This window comes from Primulina tabacum, chromosome 4 (assembly GCF_025594145.1).
Source record: "Primulina tabacum isolate GXHZ01 chromosome 4, ASM2559414v2, whole genome shotgun sequence".
Classification (NCBI taxonomy): Eukaryota; Viridiplantae; Streptophyta; class Magnoliopsida; order Lamiales; family Gesneriaceae; genus Primulina; species Primulina tabacum.
Genome location: NC_134553.1, coordinates 36,458,806 through 36,477,104, shown reverse-complemented (window position 1 = coordinate 36,477,104; position 18,299 = coordinate 36,458,806). Strand labels below are relative to the sequence as shown.

Sequence of the window (18,299 nt, the reverse complement as noted above, 5' to 3'; positions counted from 1 at the left end):
AATTATTATTTTTGGATGTTTTTTCCAGAAATACAAAAAGAGGTGATTGAAAAGAATATTTTATTCCTTTATTATTGTATTAATTTCTAGATTATGAGAAGATTTGTTTTTAATATGATATTTATTTTTAAGATATTTTATCTCTAATGAAAATCTTGTTTTCATATTTTTTAGGATTCTTTTAAGGAATTATCTTGAGGTCAAGGAAAGGATATAAATATGGAAGAGTTTCACGGTCGCGTGTGGTGTGGAGAGATTGAAGAGTTTTCGCACGATAGATATTACATGTTGGAGTTTTTCTGAACATACATGGAATTCAGAGTTGAAGATTTTTGTGTGAAGAATTTGTATGATTCATTCACATACTTTCCGTACTGCTGATTGGTGTTGACGACACTCGAAGAACAACACTGCGTGAAGTGTTGGTTGAAGAATGGTTTCGTTTGGTTTTAAACAATACAATTTTTGGTTTATGCATCTAGTATTTGGTTTGAGTTTTTAATGCATTTTAATTACTTGGAATGTCGAGGAATTTACTTTTCTTAATCTCACTAGTATTGTTTCAGTGTAAACGATTTACATATTTTCAAGTGAATTTTTTTCATAAGGCATTGCACAAGTATTTGTATTTGTGCATAATTCACTAGTAGAAAAATCGGATTTTACTTCGGCAAGCGTTATTTCTGCAATAATAAATTACGAAGTAATACATTACCAATAACTTCAGTAATAACACAAGCGAAGTAAAATAATATATTTTACTTCGGATGTTTAAAAACACGGGCTTCACTATATTTTTTTATTATATTTTACTTCGGCATATCAATGTTGATGAAGTAAAAAATAAGAAAAATAAGTTCATACTGAAGTAAAAAGATGAACCGATAAGTTTAATTAAAAATATTACACAACACACTACAAGAGAGAGAAAGTGAAACCCAAATCCCCAATCTCTTAACCCTTCCCCTACTCCCGTCAGTGTTGCGTCCCGACTCCAACCACCACTGTGTGCTGTCCGACCACCGGAGATCGAAGCGCAGTAGCCAGCAACCTTGTTCCCCTAACCTTGCGCCTCCTTCCTTGCCTCAGATTGGAAGAACTAGCGCGAGTGAGAGCCCTGTTTCAGTCTTTTTCCGTGTGCGAGTTTGTCCTCTATTTTCGGTGAGTGTGTCTCTCGATTTCTTTGTTATTTAGTGGTTTGTTGTTGAGAAGTCGAAGCCCTAATGTTTTCCCTATTATCCCTGCGATTTCCAGCCACATTTAGCTCCGTCCAGTCACGATTCCAGCGAGTTTTCCTGCTAGATACAACCTTTGCAGCATCTTGAGACCACCACTGCCCGTTCAACTTCGATTCTTGGTGCATTTTAGCTTGAATTCCAGTCTATAGTTCAGGTATACAAGCTGTCTGGATTCGAGTTTTTTTCCAATCCGATTTAATGGTTTTCTTTGCGTTAGTAGCATAATATTGACGCATTGTTGGGTTGTTATATGTCCAGCTAGTATCCGAGAATGAGGTCCCTCCTTTTGTATTTTTCCGACTTGTATATGGTGTGCATGAAACAAAAAAGGAGTTATATTATTTACTCGTAGAAAAATGACCATTTTCCCAAGTAGTATGCATAGGACATGTATGAAGAAGGGTTTATATTATCAACGTGATCTATGCTTTCAAAATGAATGCATTTAATACCGATTTATATTATCATTTGTTTCTTTATTCATGACCTTTCACTTTCCCTCATGTTGATGGTAGGATCAAAATTGCATATCAAAGCTTTGCCAGATTACATAGTTCCTTTTTTGGAACGCCTCATATGTATTCTATAGCAAGACTTCTAGGATCAAGATCATTACCATGGCTCATCCGTGCATTGTTAGACCATGTGTCAAATAAGGTATCGTTATCTGATCCTTCATGAATTCGCAAATGGACATGTTTCGTAAAACTTTTATTTATTACATGATGAGTTTACCTCTGTTGCCGTATCATTTTTCATTGTTTGCTTGTTGATTTCAATGTATGTCTGCTGAATGAGTACAAGAAAATGCTGCTTAAAGCTATCAACTAGGATTATAAATTGGTTGCCTTTTGAAACGTCTGTAGTGATGGTGGCAACCTTTTTTCTTTCTAACGTTGGGTTTTCTGGTGGTGATGAGCTTGGTTGTAGTTGCATGGCTTGTTGTTCAATAGCAGCAGTACTAGCATGAGAGATTTGACTGACAATAAATATCATCTTGAAAGTCTTTTGTCCTTTTTTCCTTCATTTTCTTGTGTTTGCTGGATGTGACTTTAGTGGAAGCTTAAGTTTGGGTGGGTAATTTTTCGGTGGACTTTTTGTCTTGTATGATGAGGTGCTTCATGAATGTATATGTATCTGAGATAATGAGCAAATTTTAAGTATGTGTGATGAATGTCAAGTGATGGGTACATCGGTTGATTACAAAAAGCTGTGAAGTTAAATGCTATTAGCGATATTTCTGGAACTAACAACATTTTTTTATTTTATATCTGGCTCAAATCAGAACTTGTTAACTAATTTGTTTCATTACAAATTGTGTTCTCTTAAAGTTGTTTAACTATGTGAAATGTGTGAAAGGCTTTTTGATACGGATAGCATTTCATTTAGTACAATAACAACAGTAACAAAATGATATAATTGGAAAATAATCAATGAATTCCAATCCAATGCAATAGAAATGCTTGTACAAAATAAATGAGCCATTATGTAAACTTTAACCATAAACATTTTCATAAACATGTGTGTTCTCTTAAAGTTGTTTAACTATGTGAAATGTGTGAAAGGCTTTTTTATACGGATAGCATTTCATTTAGTACAATAACAACAGTAACAAAATGATATAATTGGAAAATAATCAATGAATTCCAATCCAATGCAATAGAAATGCTTGTACAAAATAAATGAGCCATTATGTAAACTTTAACCATAAACATTTTCATAAACATGTAAAACATAAACATTTTCATATTATCATAAACATTTTCATATTATCATCAACATATACATATCCATATTCATTTTCAATGTCTTTATATACAGATTACATAATGAGACATTTGTAAGTGTCATTACAGATTACATAATGAGACATTTTAAATTAACCTTATAACCTATCATTAGTGACGTTTTTTATTGTCACTATAAATAACATACACGACACTTTTAGTTGTCATTATAAATGATTTTAACTGACATATAAATTTGTCATTATTACTATAATAACAAGACATTATAAATGTCTTTAAAACATGAGTTTTCCTGACATTTAAAATTGTCATTATATAAATAATTAATAACATGTATGAAGTTGTCATTAACATCTTATAATGATATTAAAAAATATCAGGAAATTTAAGACGACATTAAAATAGAGGGCATTTGTTGGAGGTGTCACTAAAACTTAAATGTCACTAAATATTGAATATGATGACATTTATGAATGTCACCATAAGTATTTATTCTTGTTGTGCTTGCTGGTTAAAATGCGAATGTCTTCTATGATGGTTTTAACGAAAGATTCGGGACTCGGATCTGGAAATATGGTTGAAAATTGATGGATTTATTTTGTTGATAATGTGTGCTCATTGAGTTTACTACATGTGTTGAGGGTTAAAAATGAAAATGAAACTATGGAATCGTGTTCCAGTTGTGAAAGATGAATTCTATCTGAGTGTTTTGTGTCATTGGAAAATTATTCCTTTATGATTGTTCATTATCTCTAGCTGGCGCTTTTCAACCCAAAGTTCAACTAATTTAACCCAGAGAAAAACGTTCGTTAAATTTTAAGTATTGAATCACAAATAATCTTGCTAACTGTCACCCGTTTGAGGGATCGGATTGTGTTTATGTGCCCCATGTCAGCTCCATCTGTTTATACGACTTCATGTATGTTTTCCTGTTTATTCTGCTCGCAGTTGTAGTTTTTGGGAAGGATTTGATTGTATAAAACTGCCTTTTTAATCTCACCTCCATCTATGTTTGGAGATCTTGTACCTAACAATAGTCCGCATTTACGCAAGTCTGGAAGCCGATCTGTTGTGTTTGATGTCGGTGAGAGAAGATTTATCCTACACTTTCTTTTAGACGTGGTTTTTCTCCTTTTTCACTGATTTATTCCATATATTAACTATGTTATGATGTTATCTGCCAGGTACAAATAAACTGGGAAATAGTGCTGAAGAAGATTTCTTACATTCCACAGTGTCAAATGTAATGAAGGGTATGAGTTCACCGTTGCCAAGTGTAGCTATTATGCCTTCTCCTGTTCTGCTATGGAGATTCAAGGTATCACTATAACCAGGTTTATCGGGTTAATTATAAATATAATTTGGTCTCAAGTGATCTTTTGATTTATAACCTTCTTTGAATTTTTAATTTCCCGGGTATATCAACAATCTTTCATAATTGAGGGAAAGAGTATTATGATGAGTACATTTGGATATTCTGAGGTCCATTTACTTTTTTCGTATATTTTTCTGTGTTGCTTGAAGAAAGGGGAACCATTAACAGGAAAAATGAGGGAGATTAACGTTTTTTATTTTTCTCACTTTTTAGTTTGATAAAGTAGGAAATTGTAATTCGGCTACATGAGTAGAATTTTCATCATACATCATTACATTGAATTTCTTTTTTAGTAGAACTTATTATGTGTACACATGGTTTGATCTTATGGTGTGAAAACATTGTTGATGGGAGGTCATAGATGCTGGAATCTCTGATTGGAGCAGTAAAATTAATGGGATAATAGAATATTTCATCTTCAAATCCTTAGAACTAGGAGACCATCTTCAATATGCCAAAATTGTTGTAATTTTCGATGAAATACGACATTTGCTCTAGAAGAATTTCTACATTTCCCGTTTACATTGAAGTTCTGAACTTAAAAACACCAAATGAAATTTGCCTGAAAAGCATATTTCAAAATTAGAAAATTATGAAAACCAACCTGAATGAGCTAGATGTAAAAATAAAGTATATTTAGAATTTGGGGCGATGAGAAGTTCAAAATAAATAAAAAATTTAATAATTTGTTCTAAAATTATGAAATAGAAAGTCTCTTTACATGGGCAAAATGACTCGATTTGCAGAGAACTTTAGCGTGGTCAACAACTTTGCGACACTCCTTGTTATCATCTTGTACATCTCACAATTCCAAAATTGTCAAAAGTTATGAGTCCTATGGCCATTTGAAGTTTTATCAATATATCACTTTTTTGTTCAGGCTTTTGTTGTTCTAAATTCTTTGGAATCATACTCACCTTGTAGGGCCCTTGGTCTCACACTAGCGAACAAACATGGGGTACCGTGGTGTTACACACCTTTTGTCCTACTTCAGTTTCATCTCTTACCGTAGTTGTACACAATTCACTCTCTATAAATTGCGGCAAAGTCTATAATCATCGAGCTTTACTCATTATGTTTTGGTTGATTGACATGTGTACAATTTAATTATTTTATTACTTTTTTTTCTATGTTTCTTTAGAAATGATATACATGTGTGAAGTGTCAAGCTGGAAGCATAGACTTACTAAAACTGTAATGATTCTGGTGTGGCCAAGTGGGTATTAATGGATTTTTATGCTGGAAAGAATTTCAACAAATTGAATTTTTGTCATTATGGTAATTTATTCCATCTGGGTTTCTGCTTCTGATTCTTCATCTTTTCTCCATGATTTATGTCATGATATGCTACTGACTTCAGGCTATGGGGAATAAATCTGTGGGTTTTTTTCCCACATATTGTGTTTGCTTTATTGCAGACTATGATGGTTTGGCTATGGGGAATAAATCTGTGGGTTTTTTCTCAGGCTAGTGTTGGTTATGCTAAAATCTTTGACTTAGATCAAAGTCATCTCACTCATAAAGAAATATGGGGAATAAATCTGTGGGTTTTTTCCCAGGCTAATGGATGTAGACTTGATGGAAACAATAGGCGCTATCTCAGCTTGGAGAGTTGTGACATGTTATGAATTTTTATCCGGTGTTATTTCAAGATGCAAATGAAATAAGTCCGTACTTTCAAATGAAACATGTCTCTACCAGTACTGATATATTTTATATCTGTCAATTTTTATTTGAAATAGAAGAATCTAATGTATTTTCTTTTTCAAATTTCAGGGATGCATCAAGAATCAATATTACACCCAATCTCAATATGACGAGATCAGAAGTGAATAGAGTGAATTTGTTTACTCCTATGTATGTGTTTAAATGGATGGTGTATGTTGGGGATAAATATTTTGTTTGTCATCGTGGATTTTTGGATATACTTTTGGTTTTGTTGATACATTTTTGGGTTATTTGTGGATTGATGAATATGTAATTGTGGATTCGTGGATATTTCATCATTTTTAGATGGATAATTTATGAATTTAATTATATTAGTGTATTAACAATTACATCATCAAAATAAAAATAATGAAGTGTAACAGGTAAATTACTTCGTTGTTATTTGCAAATTGTGAAGTAACATAATATTAAATACTTCTTCAATAAGAAATCAGACGAAGTGATAGAATTAATTTACTTCAACATTGTTCTGTAAAGGCAAAGCTGTTTTGCGCAATTACTTCATCAAAATACAAATTATTGAAGTCTTTCGAACCACTTACTTCGTCACTAAATGTACATTGTGAAGTAACATAATATAAAATACTTCAACAAATAGGATAAATGCTGAAGTTATAGATTATATTTACTTCAACAAATAGGATAAATTATGAAATTGTTTGTGACTATTATCTCACCAAAATACATAACTACGAAGTCTTTCAGATGAATTACTTTGTCACTCAATGTAAATTGTGAAGTAAAATATTATAAACTACTTCGCTAAATAATAATTAAGACGAAGTTATATATAATATATTACTTCATTACTTACAATAATCGATGAAGTAAAACACATTTCTTACTTCGGCACCGGTCCAATTCTGGACCGGTTTTCCTTCGAAAACAGGCCAAAGACTTCAGTATTTTCAATCATACAACTTCAGTTATTATGCGAAGTAAAAGGTACATCTATTACTTCACGTCCATATACTTCGGCACTTAACTACCTTATTACTTCATTGAATACGCGAAGTAAAAAGCGATTTTTCTACTGGTGATTTAATCTATCTTGTTATGGTCATTAAAGTTTACGTTTGTTATAAATAATTAATTTTTGTTTTATGTTGTGTACTGGTGTTGACAACACCAGAGCACAACACTAACTTCTGATACACACGTCACAATTTTTTCCTATTCGGTCATGATCAACAACACCCTTTCAAAATTATATTAGGCACATTGCATTTTAGTTAACTAAACTTGTTTATTTACTTACAATTCATTCTGAAAATATTTTCAACGATGTTAATAACAAATTGAAAAACATAATATATGTACAATGTTATCTTCGCAAGAAAGTTTTCCTACAGATATTATCTCATATGAACAAAGATTGAATTTGAATTACAATTATATTAAGCTTTTTTTTAGTAATCTCTAATATTTTAGAACTTTAAAACATGATAGAAATTTGAACAAAATACTGAATTAAAATAATGATTATATTCATTACTATTTATTACTTTTCTATTATTATATTATTAAAAAATATCGTAAGAACGTCACATAATAACCATCTTGATCTTAATAATAAACATCTTGATCTTTTGACGTGTTTTTACGTGTCCTTCCTAAAATACCCCTATATAACCACCATAAGCATTTGGATTTTTTTTTTCAATTTCCTAAAAGTTATTTAATCTAATTATTAAAATATCAAGTTAGTTTTAAGTATTTAACATTTCAAAAGTATATAATCACTAGTTTTATATATATTTATACTGTACTATTATAGGAAAAACATAAAAAATTGTAGATAAGAAAATTTCACACTAGCACAAGCTACTTTAAATTTAAAAAAAAATTATATTAAATTTAATATGTGTGTTAATAATCGCTAGTATAACAATAATGTAAACGAACTTGATGAGAAATTAACGACGCGAGAGACAATTCGACAAAAAGATATTCATTTTGAATTGTATTTGAAAGCATTTTTCTAAAGAAAAACAAAACATTGCCATTACTTTCGTGTCAACTTTCCTAATTGTGAAAGTAGTCAAAGGTTCTCAATTGACATATTTATTATTCTTAGCATCGGCTTTGTCGGGAAAAGATAGCATTTCATTTCTTGTGTAAGAAATTTCTAATTTAATTAATAATTATCTTAACATTACTTTTGTGTTATTTCCAAATATTTGTGAATAAATTATTGGGTATGGTTGTTGCATCCAAATTCTAAGTTATTTATTTCATAGAATTTGATTTTTCAGTACATTCTAGTGCGTTAAGATTTTTAACTTTTTTATGCAATAACATTCGTTTTAGAATTTTCATTGTATATATGCCATTAACTTATGTTTTTAACATTTTAAGAGAGATTATCATCTTCTTTTTGGACGAGATTATCATTTTTTATTTTTGAGTTTTCCATCATTCATATTAATATTAATAAGATTTGATTCTCAATTTATTTTTGCGCTCTAATATTTCTACAACTTAACTAAATCTCACAATAAATATATAATTATTTTTAAAGATTAAAATCATCTCCAATCAGGCATGCAATTAATTGGCAAACAATACACCTGACTCAAATGTAATTAAGTTTAAATTTAAAATTATAAAATTCAAATACAACACAAATATTCACGAATTAACGAACAAATCAAAGTTCAAAATGTACTTAAAAATCGAGCAAAACTTGAGCCCCAAGTAATTTATTTTCAAGCTTGAATTTCATGCGCTCAAACCGTGAGTGAAACGTAGCTCGATTACATACTTACATTCATTTGGCACCCCAAGGCAAAATCCTGGTAAAATTGCACAATGAACATGATTTAATCAAAGCTCAGTGTGTGTGTGTATATATTTATTAGTATTTGAAAAGAATATCTCATTTCTTAATTAATTTTTATAATATTGGTATGTTAAAATATGAAGTTTGGTTTTTTTAGACTAATAAGATTTTCTATAATATCGATATTTTCTTTGTTCGATAATATTTTAATATTTATGATAAGATCTCTAGATATTATACTATTGTTCAAAAGAGTTTATTTCCTAAAAAAATTCTTATTTTCTTATTGGTGTAGGACACTATACAAGAAATCAACTTTATGGCAAATGAAGTCTATAAAGGAGATACCATTGTTGTGTGCGTATGGGAAGTGGTTTTGAGACGATGGTTTTGAGAGTCGAAGGTAAAACAAAGAATTACATCAGTGAAGAATCGACTCACACTATTTGTTGTATTATCGTGAAGTGTTGGAGATACTCAAACACAACACTTGTGTAAAGTTTTGGTTGAAGAGTTATTGTGGCTCCGAGTTTCGGCAATACGGTTGTTGCATCCGTGGTTTGTTTTTGTTTTTCGGGATTGATAGGTATTATTTTTACATGTTTTATTGCATTAGTTTTGTGTGTGTTTGCATTGTATGTGCCTGCATTTCATATACATTTTGTTCGTTTTAGAATTAACATATGCATATGATCGTGTCTCATTCGTACGTGATGAATTTGCAGGTGAAATGGGCGGAGAGCTGAAATTGGAAGAGAAATAAACAAGCCACACGAGAAAGAGAGGAACGGGGCAGAAAAGTTGGCGCCCGAGCGGTAGGATCTTACCGCTCGAGCTCCAGATGTGCTTTCAAAAAGGGAATTACAAAAGACTCGGCGCGGAACCAATTTTGGAAAAAGTTCTTGAGGATGATTTCTTGCCTTCCATGAGATTCTTACCAAAGAAGGCTGCACAAAAGATCTTAACACATGAAAATTGAGATTATTCAGCAGCCACCAAAGCTTTAGAGAGAAGAAAAAGGCTTAGATGAACATTTCAAGATTTCCGGGCAACATGCCTCGCGTTTTCGTCACGCCTAGTATCATTAGTTTAATTTCTATTGTTTAAATATTGTTTTGTGTTGGAACATTTCATGTTCGCAATCTTGATTTTGATGTTAACAAAACTTGTTATTGTATTTCTAACATATTTACTCATGTGTGAAGTTGCAAACACAAGAAGCAAACTTAAACCGAATTCTGCACAAACTGAATTTCTGGCAAGCTTCGGTGTTTTGAATATATCTGTTGCGTTTTTTCTTAATTGCTTGCAAGTGCACAACGTCAAGTTGTAATAAAATGTATTTTCGAGTACAAGTGTCGATCCCACGAGGAGTATGTATATAAATGTATATTAATGCTTGTAATTAAAATAGTCTCGATTTTATTTAGAAAAATCGATTCAAAAGATTTGTTTGCAAGAATAACTAAATTGAAAATGGATTTTTAAATAAAATATAACACCAAACTTTAGCAAATAACAATGGAATAAAAGATCTAGAGGTCCGATTTCACTCAACTATCCACCATGCTGTAACTTCTTGTAGCTATGTTATAAAAATCCTTCTTATTCATTAGCCAAGAATTCTATAATTATCTACTCCCTCTCCCGAGTGCTAAGTCGATATTAGTTATCTAAAATTTGATTGCAATGTTCCCATCAACAATCTACAAATAAATAACACTTCAAGCACTAAATTCTCTATAAGCTTCAATAGCATTATAGGCTCTCCCAAACTCTATAAATACCATTGATGTATTTTTTCCTTTTCTTGTTTATAATTTCCTCTTCCAAGTGATAAATTATAAACATATAAATCATTCAACTTATGGCCAATAAATTGAAAGCATTAAGATTGGAATAATACAAATGAACAAGATGAAGAACTTAAATAACTTAGTTCATAAGTTGCAACACATGGTTTCTAGTTTTGTTCCATCATTCCTCTAGAAATAAAAATTAGTTCATAATAACACCAGCAAAACAATAAAGCATAGTTCTAAAACAATACACATCAAATGAAAAATAAAAGACAGAAGAACTTAGAACAAGATTTTGAAGTGTTGTTTTCCGTCCCCGGATTTGTGCAAAAGATTTCTCAAGAACTAGAAGAACTTGAGTCTTCAATAATTTCCAGCAGCCTCCACTCCTTATTTTGATCCCCAATACCCTAGATGGTAAGTAAATGATGCCTTTTTATAGTCCAGACAAGTCTCAAATCGTAGCACACCATTTTCATAGACTTTCATGCGCAGCCCACAAAGTTTCAGATTTTTCGGACTCTGTTTTTCGAAGACCGCGGGTGCGCTGCTGTTTCGGGGAAAACATTCATTTTCGAACTTCAGTGACCGCAGATGTGGTAGAACAAGGACCGCGGGTGCGGTACATCTTCGGCAGATTTTCTGAAATTCGATTTTCATTGACCGCGGGTGCGCTCTCTTTGTTAGCGCGGGTGCGCTGGAGCTTCGGCAATTTTTATCTTTTGCACTTTCCAATTCAACACTTTACTACTCCAAACTCTAATTCTAAGCTTCCAAACTAAAACAACAAAAATAACAACAAATCACATAAAACATGCTCAAGAATCACAAAATTCTAAGTTAAAAACAAGTAATAAAAGTACAATAAATTGCACTTATCAATATCTCTTAACTGGATTATTCAAATGACAATCCGCCAACTGGGACGGATTAGAAAACTCAATTTGAAACAAGTCGTATTTCATGTCAGGTGGGCAAAATCAGATGTTATCTAGGTCAAACTGATCGCAATTAATCGTAACTGATCGCACAAAGACAACAACCAGTTGGGTTTGAGCAGCTACGGTATTTTGGTCATATCTCTCAGTTTGATTATCGAAATGAAGCAATTCAGTATGCGTTGGAAAGATAAGATGAAGATCTACATATCATCTTCATATCTCAAAGTTTGAATCGAAGATTAAGATGCTGATAAATGACGATGAAGCTACTAATCCTGCACAAACTGAAATCATTTAGGCTGATTTCAGCTCACCAGCTGAAACTGAACTGAACCAGCTGCTGAACAGCTGAACTGAACTGAACCAGCAGTTGACCAACTGAACTGAACTAAACTGAACCAGATGCTGACCAGTTGAACTGAACGATCAGTTGAACTGAACGACCAGTTGAGTTGACCAGAGTTGACCAGTCGGAAAAATGTCCAGCAAGACGAATTTGACCGTTGCGATTCTAGAAACAGTGCAGAAACTTTTCAAACGATCATATTCTTGTGTCTAACGTATATATCATTGTTGGAGCCTATTAATACAACATATTGAAGATCAAACAAGAGCTTTTTAAGTGGATTCAAAGCATGGGCAGTTAGCATCAATAAATCAGCTAGTTGAGAGCACAAGCCCTTGTGTGAGGATACATTTGAGATGTACACTGTAAAGGAACATTCCTCACACACAATCACTCACACATATACAAGAGAGTTGAACTTCAAATATTAGTTGAGTGAGTCTTCAAACAAAGACGTAAAACAATGTGTTTGTAGTCTTTGCATATGAGACATTAAACAATATGCTGATTGTGAGGTGCTGCCTACAATTTTGACTGCTAGGTTCAGTTTAGGCAGTCGGTAAGTCCTAGCAGAATGGATTTGTACAAGGTGTTGTATAAATCAAAGTCTTCTAATGAATCCTTCCCAAGGGGGAGAAGGGGTGACGTAGGAGCATTTGAAGTCTATGAACATCCCATAAACAAATTTGTTTCTATTTGTTTATTGCATTTACTTATCATTTCCATTGTTTTTAAATAAGCATTGTTGAAGCATTTTATATGTTCTTCAAATACCAAAATATTGCATATCAAATGTTTGATAAAATGCTTCCATCAAAATAATTTTTTTACTCATTCAACTTGCATAATTTTTAAATACTCTACAAAATATTTAATCGGTTTCTACGAATGATTATTTCGAGTGTTTTTCGCTTGGTTTGAATACCAAACTCGATTTAATTCATCGGTGTTCAATATTCCAAGAACCGAGCTATTGTAGCTCAACTATTTACCCCCCCCAATCGATCCTCACAGTTTGGCTTAATTTGAACATGAATTCTAGTAGCTAATTTTCATTATTTGTAGAGATTTAAGAGGATCCTACCCCCGAAACAGGGTTTAATTTATTCATCCAACGACTTTGATTTATTCTTGATTGTGCTATTATTTTCATTGCATTGTTGAAGCATAGCTAACTTTAATAACGATGTCATATTGCGAGTGAGTTCGAGAGAATAGCCCATGATAGGAACGAGTAGCATAATCCGTGGATTTACAATTTACATAGAAATATGAAGTCGGATACACGTCGATAGTCATAGTCCAATAGGTCAAAAGTTACGGGATTTCATAGAGAGACATGCAGTTCACCTTTGATAAATAATTAAAGAAATTTAATTACTTCACTGAGTCAAATTAATTTGGCATAACTCGAGAGAGTAGTTCAATTGGATAGGAAATCTCGTCGAAAACATAGATCATTATCCAACGAATTAAGTAGATCAGCGATGGGTAGGTGAACCGAGATTCCCAAAAAAATTATTTCTCATTGAACTTTAATCAATCATTCTAGCTTATTTATTTCATCATTTAATCCTTGAACAGTTTCATTGAGTTTTTATTTAATCATTACAGTAGTAATCAACCATCCAAATTATCGTTGATAAAGATTTTAATAACTGAGAATAACAATTGCGAAATACAGTCTCTCGAGGAACGATACTCGTACTCTCGTGCCCTATATTATTACTTGACATCGTGCATTTGCAATTATTTCGTCTTGAATTTTATAAATTTTACTAATGATTTTACAGTGCAAGTTTTGCTCGATCAAGTTTTTGGCGCCGTTGCCGGGGACATTTAATCCACAATTTTATTTTCAGTTATTTACTTTAGCATTCTTTATTTTGTTTTTTTTTTTTTTTTGAAACCTTCAATTTATTTGCCTATATCTCTGTTGGTGCATGCCAATTTTTTTTTTTTTGAAACCTTCAATTTATTTGCCTATATCTCTGTTGGTGCATGCCAAAGTCTCTTGAATCTTATATCTCTGTTGGTGCATGCCAAAGTATCGTGAATCTAACTTGAGGTATTCGATCCCGAAATTGAAAGAACCCTCCGCAGGCGAAGACAAAAAACAGAGGCTTAAAAACATGATGAACATGAACGAGCGTGAAGAAGAGCATCATAAAAACCTACGTGTTGAGGAGCCAAGGCATACACCCATGCTGGAGTACGCACAACCTTCTCTTGATGGAGCGCGTCCAAGTATAGAGCGACCAACCATCAGGGCAAACCAGTTTGAGATCAAGCCAGCAATTATTCAGATGATTCAGAATACTGTCCCATTTGGGAGAACTGGGCTAGATGACCCAAACACTCACATCGCAGACTTTCTTGAGATTTGTGATATTTTTAAATTCAATGGAGTTTCTGATGATGCTGTAAGATTGCGTTTGTTTCCTTTCTCTTTACGTGAAAAAGCTAAAGTCTGGTTAAACTGTTTACCTGTAGGTTCCATCACTACTTGGGAGGACATGGCAAGAACATTTCTCATCAAATACTTCCCTCCATCTAAGACCATGAAGTTGCGGGCAAACATCACTACCTTTGCCCAATTCGAGCAAGTGTCCTTATATGAGGCATGGAAGCGCTACAAAGATTTACTGCGGAGATGCCCACATCACGAGCTGCCTCTTGGTTAGTAGTTCAAACTTTTTATTTTGGCTTGCTCACTGCCAATCGTACTATGATAGATGTTGCTGTCTGTGGGAATTTGTTGAGAAAAACTGCCGAAGAAGGATATGAATTGTTAGATGAGATGGCTGCCAGCAGTTATCATCCTCAATCTGAGAGGAACAATCAGGGAAGGAGTGCAGGAGTTCAACAGGTAAGTGATTTTTCTGCGGTTGTTGCACAATTAGAGCTTTGAGTAGGAAAATAGATAGTATGAATGTTGGTGGTACGGCCATGAGACTACAAGAGATCTTCTGTGATGGTTGTGGAGGTGAGCACTTCACGAAGGATTTCCAGATAAGGAATCCTAATTATGTGCAAAATGAGGCACCAGTGAACCATGTGGAGACTCAAAACCGTCCTAGGAATGATCCATATTCGAACACATACAATCCTGGATGGAGACAGCACCCAAATTTCTCATGGGGCGGTCAAAACAATCAGTGTCGCCCACAAGGAGGGAAACAGTATGGGGAGCGACTGATATATAGATCTGAGCCTCGAGAGGATAAATGTAATTTAGAGCAGATGATGACTCAATTTATGTCTGCAACGGAAACCAGACTATAAAATCAAGATGCAGCTCTGAAAGGCTTGGAAACTCAGATAGGACAGCTAGCCAAGATAATTTCGAGCAGAGATCCGGGCACCTTGCCAAGCAACACCTAGACTAATCCTAAAGAGCAAGTGAATGCCATTGAGTCAAGGAGTGGGGAAACTTTAGAGTCAGAGGAGGACGTAAAAAGCCACTCACAAGAGGAACATGTCGTAACACCCAAGGGTAAGCCTTCTAACTCTACACCTGCACCCACTACACAATCTAGAATTGTTATTCATCCGCCTTTTCTAGCAGCATTGAAAAAAGCTAAATTGATGCGCAATTCAATAAGTTCCTTGAAGTATTTAAGAAATTGCACATTAATATTCCTTTTGTCGAGGCTTTGATGCAAATGCCTATTTATGCTAAATTTTTGAATGACATCCTAACAAATAAAAGGAAGTTGAAAGACCATATGACGGTAAAATTAACTGAAAACTGTTCTACAATGGTGCAAAACAAGATCCCACCAAAACTCAAGGATCCAGGGATTTTTCTGTAATGCCCAGACATTCGTATGCATATGATGTAAGTTAATTATTATGATTAAGTATGGTCATTATTCCTTTTAAGGTTTATTATGATGATTGTTTGGAGATATGTGATGTAATGGTGATGGTTTATGGTTTCAAGATATGATATGAATGGTATTAAATGATATAGAATGAAACAGAGAATATATGGGTAGAATAGAAAGTTGATCCTTAGCCAAATAGGTAATGGAAGTGCTGAAACAGTATGAAACTGTGACAGTAGTTGTGGTTTTAGCATAATGTTTTGTATAACGATCCGAATGATGTGAGGCCACTTCCATTAGAAAGATAAGATATAAGGCTATAACTTTCATGTTTTAAGTTTTGTTCAAATCATTGTGGACGACAAGCCAAAAGCGCCCCGAAGTGTGTCGTGTGTTTCGTTGTTCCTGTAGTGACACATGTTGGGATATTGAGCATAAATTTTTACTCAGACCTTCAAATGACATGAGGCCAATTAGAGATGTAAGCAAAGACATAAAGCTACAACTTTCATGTCTACCACTTTTCCTAATTATGAAGGGAAGAGGCGTTTCGGAAGCAATCTTTGTCGTAGCTGTGTGCAGAGCGCGCCCGAGCGGAAAAAGATGTCCGCCCTGGCGGGCCTATTTCGAAAATCTGGTGTTTTTTGCCGAGAGTTCCACGCCCGAGAGGAAAAAGATGTTCGCCCGGGCGCCCAGCAAAGTTTAAAATGTGTTTTGGGTATTTTAAGGCATAAAATCAAAGGAGACTCTCATTTTTCTCATTTCCCTTCTCTTCCTTTCTCTTCTCCATCGTGTAAGGCTAGGGTTCTTCATTTTTTCTTCTTCTCTCATTCAATCAAGCAATTAATCTTCAATCTGGAGTTGGAACTTCATCTTTTTAGGGAAAGGGACAAAGGTAAGTGGTTTTTCTTCTTGTTCTTGAGTTATTGAAGATGGTGGAGTTAGGGGACGATAGTTGTGTTAGATGTTTTAGGTTAAATGGTCATCTAATGTTATTATTTGGGTGTTGATGGTTAGTTATTGGGTTTATTGTTGTAGGATAACCGTCAAGGTTTAGGAAACCAAGTGCTCCAAGTATTGTAAGTGGAATCATTTCTTAAATACATAACATGATCTTATATGTATGTGTTTTGATGATTTTATGATGTTAACTCCTTTCATATTCCATTCATCATATATATATATATGTAAATATGTATCTATGGTACTGCAATTATATGCATTTTTGAATGAAAGGAGTTAAACTTTACAAGATGCCTCTAATGTGTTTGATAAAATGCTTGAATGAAGTTTTATATGATTGAATGATTGGATTGATAGTGATAGTAGCGGTGTTGCCTCTGGCAATTCTGAATCCGCAATGTAATTGGCCAATTAACGATGAAAACATGTGCTCTCTTATAAGATGCATTTTATGCAGAGGTACATGTCCCTCCTATCAGATTCGTTTTTACGAAGAGGGTAAGCAATGAATGAACTATCTTATAAGAACTATCAATTCTTCAGTTGATCAATGAAATGAATATCATCCCTATGTATTGTTGTATTATGATTCTTGACGGATGATATTAATCATGATTCTACGTTTATGAAATGAGATGGATAATGTTTTCAAGAAAATAAAATTGAGGCTATTCATTTTATGTTTTACACTAAAATGATATATATTTATCTTGTTAGTATTGATTCCATTTGCTGAGTTTTATACTCATTCCAGTTATGTTCATGTGATGCAGGCACAGGTAAGAAAGACTGATCATCCCTGAGTTGTCGAAGCGAGAGAAGGGAATATGCCAAACTTTGGAGATAGTGGTTGAATGCTGTTTTGATGTGTTGAATTTTTGGTTATTTTTGAAAATATTGAAAATCTTGTTTTGGTATTTGAATTAAAAATATGTGTAGATACTATATCAAATGGTATCTGATGTGTATGAAAATCTTTTGCATGTGTTTATATGTTGCTTGAGGCAGTTGGCATGTCCTATTTACGAGGAGATGCTGCCCAAATTTTTTAAAAGTACACATTTTCTCCAAATTATAGTTTAAATCTTCCGCACTAATTATGCATTTTAGTCACGAGTGTTACATTTAGCGGTATCAGAGCAAAGATTTTCGGACCAATGATTTGTCATATGACTCCCTCTGCTGTCAACAATTCGGTATGTATGTACCTGCATCATTTTATATAACATGGATGTGTAGCCTCAATAATTATGATATGTTATGTGTGGAAATGGTTTTAAACTAATATGTATCATAGGATCATGCCGCCTAAGCGTAAAGCACTAGAAGGGGAGGATAGTTCATTCATCTAAAGTGGTTGGTGAATTTAGCAAGTTACTGAAAGAACAGGCCAAGGTACATGGCGAGCAAATTTAACAGCTCTTACGGATGCATAATGCAGGGCGAGGGAGAGAGAGAGAGCAAGTGAGGCCCGAGCCCGGTAGTGAAGGCGCATACGAAAGATTTCGTAAGATGAAGCCATCAGAATTTGATTGGTAGCACGGATCCC

General features: G+C 33.6%; 1 long non-coding RNA gene across 2 annotated transcripts; it reads left to right on the top strand.

The window, feature by feature from the left end:
- The first annotated feature begins 869 nt into the window (after positions 1-869).
- LOC142543232 (uncharacterized) lies at positions 870-5,082 on the top strand. Of its 2 annotated transcripts, XR_012819707.1 has the most exons (4): positions 870-1,161; positions 1,255-1,392; positions 4,005-4,070; positions 4,171-5,082. It is a non-coding gene; the product is annotated as an uncharacterized LOC142543232 (long non-coding RNA). The 2 variants fall into 2 exon arrangements; XR_012819708.1 differs by lacking the exons at positions 4,005-4,070; positions 4,171-5,082 and adding an exon at positions 2,169-2,486 and having other exon boundaries at positions 883-1,161.
- Positions 5,083-18,299: the final 13,217 nt, after the last annotated feature.